Source organism: Schistocerca nitens, chromosome 5, assembly GCF_023898315.1.
Source record: "Schistocerca nitens isolate TAMUIC-IGC-003100 chromosome 5, iqSchNite1.1, whole genome shotgun sequence".
NCBI classification, from domain to species: Eukaryota; Metazoa; Arthropoda; class Insecta; order Orthoptera; family Acrididae; genus Schistocerca; species Schistocerca nitens.
In genome coordinates, this window is record NC_064618.1 from 832,703,528 (window position 1) to 832,713,906 (window position 10,379).

Consider the following 10,379-nt stretch of genomic DNA (forward strand, 5'->3'; position numbering starts at 1 on the left):
TCACTCACACCTCTGGAACTGTCCGTAAATAACGCGTGGAATCCGTACGCCTCGACTGAAACACCCCCCCCCTTCCCCCCTCTCCACGTAGCTTTCAGATCTCAATATAAATAACTTTTGGAAGGTATTTTGGAGTGCAAGCAGCACAGTTCTCCAGAGACACTTTCTTAATCAGAGTCTTTTTTAGAGGAGGAAACTATACTTACCTTGTGAGACCTGAGTTTCTCCTGGCGTATACAACTTTCAAATAACTTCCGGGAATTCAGCCAGGTAATCTGAAAGATCACCTGACCCAGGGTCAGAGTCAACACCTAAGTCTACTGCCTTTTTGCCTTACGTAGGAAACACGTCCAATAAGATCGGTCGTATTTTGCGGAAATACGATGTGAAATGTGTTTTACGACCTCCATCTAAAATTAGAGCACTTTTGAGTTCCGTTAAGGATGATCTTGGACTGCGTAAGGCGGGTGTATATCGTATTCCTTGTAGCTGCGGCATGACATATATTGGTCAAACTATCAGGACCGTGGAGGACCGATGTACTGAGCATAAACGGCACACACGATTACAGCAGCCAAATAGATCTGCTATTGCCGAACATTGCTTGGATACTTGTCTCCCCATGTTATATAATAACACCGAGATATTGACATGCACGTCCAGCTATTGGGACAGTGTTATTAGGGAGGCAGTTGAGATTAAATTAGCGAGCAACCTCGTTAACAGGGATGGAGATTTCTGTTTGAACTCTGCTTGGAATCCGGCTCTCTCCCTCGTCAAAAAACAGAGGGACAGAGTCAATGCTGCCTCACCTGCGAATTCATAGTCTCACTATCGATAGCTCTGACTTTGGTCGTCTTTGGTGGCACTAGTGTTCAGTGTGTGTGTGTGTGTGTTATCTTTCCTGCTTCTGTCCGAGAACCGAGGTATTAAATTTGCATGTACGCCGCCTGCCCGTTGCAGTTTGCCTTGAAAATGGCGGGGTGTTCTCCCGCCGAAATATCGGCGGTCGCTGAAAGTATTACCTGGCTGAATTCCCGGAAGTTATTTGAAATATACTTACCTTTCTTTCATGCATGACTTGCATATGTCCATCCCAAGTCGGATACAAGCTGAATCCGAGAAAAATGAGAGCTAACAACCTAATAACAAATATTTCATCTATTTTCACAGGCGTCGTACTCGTGTTATATCCTACCTCTGTATGTTTCAGCACATGTCATTCCGGCCGGATATTTACGTGTACTTCGACACGATTTCAGACAGATGTTAGCGTCCTCTGCTACTTCCAGACTTCATAAATATGTCAAGGCGGTAGCGGCTAAAAAAGCAGATTCTGTGAGCATGGTACAGCGGTCTGTGCGACTTCGCTGGCTTGCGCGTCTAAATCTGTCGTTGTTCTCGTATGGCCATTACGCCTCTATCTCGTTCGAAGAGGAGCGCCCTTTCGTATTTCTGCAGCGACGTACCATTATGCATTCAGCGTCCTGAAAACATTTGTATCCAGAATAGCGATGAGTCACCTCCGGTATAAAATCTTCCTGGTACTGTTTATTCCAGTTTTATTTGGTTCTTTGGCTCAGAACTATAAAAAAATACTATACTAGATGTTCGAGGAAAGTGAAGTCTCTCGCATCGGATCGTAGAACTGAAAACTAACGCAGTCCTATATCTGACATGTTCAGCTGTAACCTACAACAAATGAAGCCGATGTTTGTCTGTGTAAATGGACTCGATAAGCAACCTGAGCTATCAGTAATCGGAATCTAACCTGCATAAAACTGTGTGAGTGATGTATGAGTGTCAGTTCCACTGTCATTTAAGCCCTCAACAGATCGTTACACGAAAAACTTAAAACTAACATTTGGATAAGCTATCTGACTGCATATTTGAATATGAAAAACTGCAGGAACAAATGAACCTGTAACAATGAATACCTAAGCTATCTAACCGCGTATTTGAATACGAATTTACAAGTGATGGAATTTACAGGATTAGAGAACATGACGTGTTGTAATTGTCTCTGTTTTGGCCCTATGTTTTGTACTCACCTCTTTACATGACTGCCTTTTTCCAAGTGGTTTACAGCAATTCGCAGCAGCAAGCACCAGCAGCGACTAAAGTTTATTGTAATTAATAATGAATTTAATAAAAAAGAGTTTTCTTGGGTCCTGTTAACTACTAAGTAACTTGTAAGAACGGATTTCATAAATTAAGTCTATTTAAAGGCTTCAGAAATCATCATGACCAATAATTGTTTGATAAGTATTAATAATGGCGAAATTCCTGACAATGACGTTCTAACTATCATCAATGGCTGACTGCCAGATTAACAAATTATTTCAGTTTCAAAGTTATATTAACATTTAATAACCACAGCATATTTATGAATCAGATGTAAAGAATAATTATTATTATTTGGAGAATAAGTAGAAGCCGTCTAAATCTCTCCTGGCCATATAAATGAAACCAGGCCTTGAATGTGGTGAGATCTGGCATCACCGACGTGATGGCAGAGTGTCACGTCTCCTGTCTCTGAGCTCTCGGCCGACACTGCTGACATTTTACTCCTCTCGCAGATAGACCTCGCAGCAATGCTTAGAATCGCGCTACTATGCTTCTCCCTTAGATCGTTACTATCGATGTCTGAGTCCTTGTTTATTTCCATAGAGAATGCAAAATCCTACACAATGCAAAGAATACGAGGTGCGGCTAGAAAAAAACCGGACTGATGCTGGAAAAAACATTTATTTACAATTATTTACAATTTCATGTTATCTCCTTCAATGTACTCTCCTCCTCGGTCTCTACACCGCTCCATACGAATTTTCCACTGTTCATAGCAATGCTGCAGATCATTTTCGGTAAGTCCATACATTACTTCCGTCGCTTTTTCTTTTACTGCTTCAACAGTCTCAAATCTAGTTCCTTTCAAAGCTGACTTGACTTTAGGGAAAAGAAAAAAGTCACAGGGGGCCAAATCAGGTGAGTAGGGTGGATGATCTAAGATGGGAATGTTGTGTTTTGCCAAAAACGTCTTCACTGACAACGCACTGTGAGCTGGCGCATTGTATTGGTGAAGGATCCATGACTTTTTTCTCCACAAATCGTTCCGTTTTCTCCGTACTCGCTCACGTAGGGTAGCCAGGACGCTAATGTAGTAATGCTGATTCACTGTTTGTCCCTCTGGTACCCAATCAATGTGCACAATCCCTTTGATGTCAGTTTTTGCTGACAATGGTCTGCCAGTGCGAGTGTCATCACTGGTGTCTTCGCGGCCATCTTTAAATCGTTTAAACCACTCAAACACTTGTGTTCGCGATAAACAATCATCGCCGTACACTTGTTGTAACATTACAAACGTTTCACTTGCAGATTTTCCTAGTTTGAAACAAAATTTGATGTTAACACGCTGTTCTTTCTGTACACTCAACATTTTCCGACGCACAGACAAAACGTCAACTACTTAAAACAGACGCCACGGGCAGACTGAGTGCAGGAGGCAGATGAAACTCGAGCAGTAGGCGGAGCGAGAGTCACGTGACAGGCCACGCGACTTTCAGCCTTATTGCATTCGTTTTATTGTTTCACCAGTACTAGTCCGGTTTTTTTCTAGCCACACCTCGTAGCATTAAGTTGGCTATGTTGTTTTCGATACTCAATATAATATTTAATCAATGTAATGGGGAGTTCTGACACACTCCTTACACAGCTCAGTAAGATTAGGGAGTGGGGATAAGACGGATTTTTTTTTCCATGTACCTCCTTAATACTAGACAGACCTGTACCACATCTAGCATATGGGGCTAAATGTGTGACACTCTAGCGGACGTCCGTAACATACTTCTATACGGTAGACCCCAATCAAAAGTATTTCCCATGTGCGAACTTCATTTCGATTTAATTGAATCGTGATGTCCATGCAATGATGAACTTCAGGTAAAATAGTATCTGCATAAAGTTCATTCTAAAAGTTTTGCACATCGTTCTATACTACTTCTTACAAATCAGTGACTTAACACACCATATCCTATAAAGCAGTAGTTCACATTTCTTGGTTTGGAAGTGGGGGGGGGGGGGGGGGGGAGGGGACCAAACAGCGACGTCATCGGTCCCATCGGATTAGGTAAGGATGGCGCAGAAAATCAGCCGTGCCCTTTGAAAGGAACCATCCCGGCATATGCCTGAAGCGATTTACGGAAATCACGGAGAACCTAAATCAGGATTGCCGGACGCGGATTCGACCTGTCCTCCTCCCGAATCCGAGTCCAGTGTGCTAACCACTGCACCATCCCGTACGGTCCACGCTGGTAATTATGTACTTTATATTATGAACCTGAAGAATAAAAGTACTTCCAAAATCTGCAGCAAATAAACAGCTACTCAAGCATAACATCCTGGAATATTTTACGGGGACGGCGATGGTTGACAGCTAGTAACTTTTTACGAAAAGTAAAACTCATCAACACTAGTTTTCTGAAAGACATTGCGTATATTATTGGTCTTATTGAACACACGTGGAGCCGAGCATGTCGTAAATGCCCTGTTTGCAATAAATTTTGTTCCCGGAAATGCGGCGACAACGTTTGTAATGTACTAAAGTTTCTTTCAGTTGCCATATGTTGACGAGCGACGGGAGAAGTTCATTCGCTGCTATAGGACGTAACACACGTACGTAGTAGTCCCTTCTGTGAATGAATCATAGATTAACCATCTCCAGCGACGTTCAGTGTGAGAAGCACCGGTTCCATCTGGATAATGAGCGTGCGAGTTCGCACAAAAAGGGTTCTTGCGTGGGCACAAGGAAAAATATGCTCCTTTTTATTTATTTATTTAACCAGACAAGATTACGGCATCAGATCCTCTCTTACCTCTAATAAGGTGTTCTACATATTTTGCATTATATTAGTTACTACAGTCACCACTTACATCTAGTATACAACGTTATAACACACTAATTGTTACAGTGCACAATGACTAAAAAGTACAGTTTACATCCATCCATGACTACAATGATACACACAGATTGCACGGAGGTAGTTCAGATGACTGATGACTATGAGGGCTAACAGCAGTGGACAAGGCACTTGGGTTGGGACACTGAGAGAAAGAGGAACGAAACGCAGTATTATGAAGACAGGTGGTAAAGAACGTTAGGTGACTGAGAAATGAAAAGAGCAAGAAGCGTAAATGGAGGAAGATAGGGGTATCTACTTTACTGTTTGACATGGGCAGGGTGCTCATGCGCGATAATTTTTGGGGAAACTATAAGGTGTCGGTTTAGCTGTTTAGCATACTCCTAAGATGCTACAGAATACAGATCCTATCTCCGGTGACCTAAGACGTGGAAAATCCCAAAAAGATGATGCGAATTTAAAATAAACAAGATCGCGCGGTGTATAACGGCTTATTAAGCGAAAATTTGCCAGAGATAGCCCAGATAAGAAAGATCGTACAGCTCCCTCACCTCATATGGACATAATGATAACAGGAACCATTACATTAAGAAAGAAAACAAATGGTCACTATAACGATCTGACTTATTACCAAGAAACATGTTGTTGTTGTGGTCTTCAGTCCTGAGACTGGTTTGATGCAGCTCTCCATGCTACTCTATCCTGTGCAAGCTTCTTCATCTGCCAGTACCTACTGCAACCTACATCCTTCTGAATCTGCTTAGTGTATTCATCTCTTGGTCTCCCCCTACGATTTTTACCCTCCACGCTGCCCTCCAATACTAAATTGGTGATCCCTTGATGCCTCAGAACATGTCCTACCAGCCGATCCCTTCTTCTGGTCAAGTTTTGCCACAAACTTCTCTTCTCCCCAATCCTATTCAATACTTCCTCATTAGTTATGTGATCTACCCATCTCATCTTCAGCATTCTTCTGTAGCACCACATTTCGAAAGCTTCTATTCTCTTTTTGTCCAAACTATTTAACGTCCATGTTTCACTTCCATACATGGCTACACTCCATACAAATACTTTCAGAAATGACTTCCTGACACTTAAATCTATACTCGATGTTAACAAATTTCTCTTCTTCAGAAACGCTTTCCTTGCCATTGCCAGTCTACATTTTATATCCTCTCTACTTCGACCATCATCAGTTATTTTGCTCCCCAAATAGCAAAACTCCTTTACTACTTTAAGTGTCTCATTTCCTAATCTAATACCCTCAACATCACCAGACTTAATTCGACTACATTCCATTATCCTCGTTTTGCTTTTGTTGATGTTCATCTTATATCCTCCCTTCAAGACACCATCCATTCCGTTCAACTGCTCTTCCAAGTCCTTTGCTGTCTCTGACAGAATTACAATGTCATCGGCGAACCTCAAAGTTTTTATTTCTTCTCCATGGATCTTAATACCTACTCCGAATTTTTCTTTTGTTTCCTTTACTGCTTGCTCAATATACAGATTGAATAACATCGGGGAGAGGCTACAACCCTGTCCAACTCCCTTCCCAACCACTGCTTCCCTTTCATGTGCCTCGACTCTTATAACTGCCATCTGGTTTCTGTACAAATTGTAAATAGCCTTTCGCTCCCTGTATTTTACCCCTGCCACCTTTAGAATTTGAAAGAGAGTATTCCAGTCAATATTGTCAAAAGCTTTCTCTAAGTCTACAAATGCTAGAAACGCAGGTTTGCCTTTCCTTAATCTTTCTTCTAAGATAAGTCGCAAGGTCAGTATTGCCTCACGTGTTCCAGTATTTCTACGGAATCCAAACTGATGTTCCCCGAAGCCGGCTTCTACTAGTTTTTCCATTCGTCTGTAAAGAATTCGTGTTAGTATTTTGCAGCTGTGGCTTATTAAACTGAAACCAAGAAACATAAAAGAAGAATTACCCACTGGATCAAGAAAACGAATATTTAACAAGTGGGAAATGGATTTCAAATAAAAAGTATAACCTTGGTACAATGGATAGATACATAAAACAAAGATTCACAACGACGAAACACATACAGTGAATGATGGCAGTAAAGACTAATGTTTAAAGGAAAGTGCTGGAAAACCACGAATGAACACCAGGAGTCCCATCTAAATGCAGCATAGGTGCAACTATCACGTTGCGAAAATGAGATCTGCAAAATAAAACGCTGATGCAAATTAACTGACTTTGCACTCATCTCGTCTCAGTGGCTGCAATGCTTACCACTCTTAAGTTGTGTGATGGCAGCGGACGGCTACCACGGCGGCTGGAAGTTCTGTGTTCAGCTCTGCCTCCATACTCTGCTGTACGTCGGAGACATCTCGATCTGCAGCTATAAGACCCAGCTAACTCTCTCAAAGTGTGGAACAAGTGTTGTCTGTGGTGCCCCCGAAGCAAATGTCATATAACTTCACTCTACGAAACTTAGCTGGTTCTGTCAGCATCGGAGCCCTGCCGGCCAATTACAGCAGACTTCGCGAGTACCGACCAACAGTAACTTATACAATTCCCTAATGTTTCAGGTTTTGCTGTAGTTAACCAATGAGGTATATTTCTCCGATGATACAAGTATAGCTATCACACCCAACTGACAATAATTAACTGCTGAAATTGTAAACGATCTTTTTCAGAAAATCATTCAGTCGTTCTCTGCGAATTGGCTCTCATTAAACTTTGACAAAACACAGTACATACTGTTCCACACAGTAAGTGGAATGACACCAATAATAAATATAGGCTTCGATCAGAAATCGGTAGGTAAGGTAGAATATTCAAAATTTCTAGGTGTATGGACTGATGAGGGGTTGAACTGGAAAAAACACACTGAAGATCTGCTGAAACGTTTGAGTTCAGCTACTTATGCTATTAGGGTCATTGCAAATTTTGGCGATATACATCTCAGTAAATTAGCTGACCACGTCTATTTTCATTCTCTGCTTTCGTATGGCATCATATTCTGAGGTAACTCATCACTGAGTGAAAAAGTGTTCATTGCACAAAAGCGTGTAATCAGAATAATTGCTGGAGCTCATCCAAGATCATCCTGCAGACACTTATTTAAAGAGCTAGGGATCTTCACCGTAGCCTCACAATATACTGTATATATATATATATATATATATATATATATATATATATATATATATATATATATATATATATATATATTCACTTATGAAATTTGTTATTAACAGTCCGAACGAATTAAAAAGAATAGCAGTGTACATGGCTACAACACTAGGAGAAAGGATGATCTTCACTACTCAAGGTTATATCTAACTTTGGCTCAGAATGGGGTAAATTGTGCTGCCACAAAAGTCCTTGGTCACTTACCAAATAGCATCAAAAGTCTAACAGATAGCCATATAGCATTTAAAAGGAAATTAAAAGAATTTCTTAATGACAACTCCTTCAACCCATCAGATGAATTTTTGGGTATAGCAAGTGGGTAATTTCCACAACTCGCACAAAAAAAAATTAAAAATATTAAGTGTCATGTAATATTTTGTGTAATGTAATATCGTTTTTTTTCCACAACTCGCACAAAAAAAAATTAAAAATATTAAGTGTCATGTAATATTTTGTGTAATGTAATACCTTTTATTAACCTGACACGTTCCACATCATTACGAAGTGTCGTATTCATGATCTATGGAACAAGTACTAATCTAATCTAATCTCACTTGGTGCAGGGAAGAAGACAGAAATTATGTCCCAGTACAGAACCGATTTTCAGTGACGACAAACCAACAAATGTACACGTACACACATACGGGATCTTGGACCCACTACCAAAATAATTACTATGGTACAACCAGACAAACTCTTCCTAAAATCTGAAAAAACATTCCAGCTGCATCTACTGCACTTAATAGCTGACTGTGTTCTGTCCTGTCTTTCAGATTCTTATCCCTGCTAAAAAGGATTCCTTTTGCGTCTCGCACAATGCAGTTTTACGGCACACCGCTCACCCGGCAGACTGTCCTCTCTGTGCTCTCTACCTGCACGGAGGATGATTTTCAGTAGAAACAACTTCACAACTATTCTGTTCACTAAATGAAATTTCCCTAAAGGCTAAAAGCGCCAAGGCTGCTGTAATTATAAGGCTTCCTCACTGTACCAAGAGGAAAGTAGATGTAGAAACAATTTTAAATGAAATCATTGGCAGTAGTGGACACTGCCTGCAGTTCTCAGGCAGCGCTAGTGATTTGACTTGACTGACTATTGGGATTTCCATATTAAATTATAAAACAGCTTACGGGACAGTTTAGAAACAAGCTGCCACATAACAGTTATGTGAGTGACAAGAGAAAGAGTTTAGGCCTCTTCTTAAAGGCAGCAGGGCAGTTAATTGTGTGCAGAGTGCAGGATAGCTTGCTGCAAAGGGGGACGGCAACAACAGAGATGGAATTTTTGAATGATTTAGTTTTCCGGTTGGGCACAGCTAGGGTGCTGGATACGTTAGACATTGTGTTGTGATTACAATGAGATGGCAGGTACACTACTGGCCATTAAAATTGCTGCACCACAAAGATGGCGTGCTACAGATGCGAAATTTAACCGACAGGAAGAAGATGCTGTGATATGATTTTCAGAGCATTCACCCAAGGGTGGCGCCGGTGGCGACACCTGCAACGTCCTGACATGAGGAAAGTTTCCAACCGATTTCTCATACACAAACAGCAGTTGAGCGGCGTTGCCTGGTGAAACGTTGTTGTGATGCCTCGTGTAAGGAGGAGAAATGCGTACCATCACGTTTCCGACTTTGATAAAGGTCGGATTGTAGCCTATTGCGATTGTGGTTTATCGTAGGGCGACATTACTGCTTGCGTTGGTCCAGACCCAATGACTGTTAGCAGAATATGGAATCGGTGGGTTCAGGAGGGTAATACGGAGCGCCGTGCTGGATCCCAACGGCCTCGTATCACTAGCAGGCGAGATGACAGACATCTTATTCGCATGGCTGTAACGGATCGTGCAGCCACGTTTCGATCCCTGAGTCAACATATGGGGACGTTTGCAAGACAACCATCTGCACGAACAGTTTGACGACATTTTCAGCAGCATGGACTATCAGCTCGGAGACCATGGCTGCGGTTACCCTTGACGCTGCACCACAGACAGCAGCGCCTGCGATGGTGTACTCAACATTAGTCGTCGCCATACTGGCGTATCACCCGGCGTGATGGTATGGGGTGACATTGGTTACACGTCTCGGTCACCTCTTGTTCGCATTGACGGCAATTTGAACAGTGAACGTTACATTTCAGATGTGTTACGACCCGTGGCTCCACCCTTCATTCGATCTCTGCGAAACCCTGCATTTCAGCAGGATAATGCACGACCGCATTTGTTGGTCCTGTACGGGCCTTTCTGGATACAGTAAATGTTCGACTGCTGCCCTGGCCAGCACATTCTCCAGATTTCTCACCTATTGA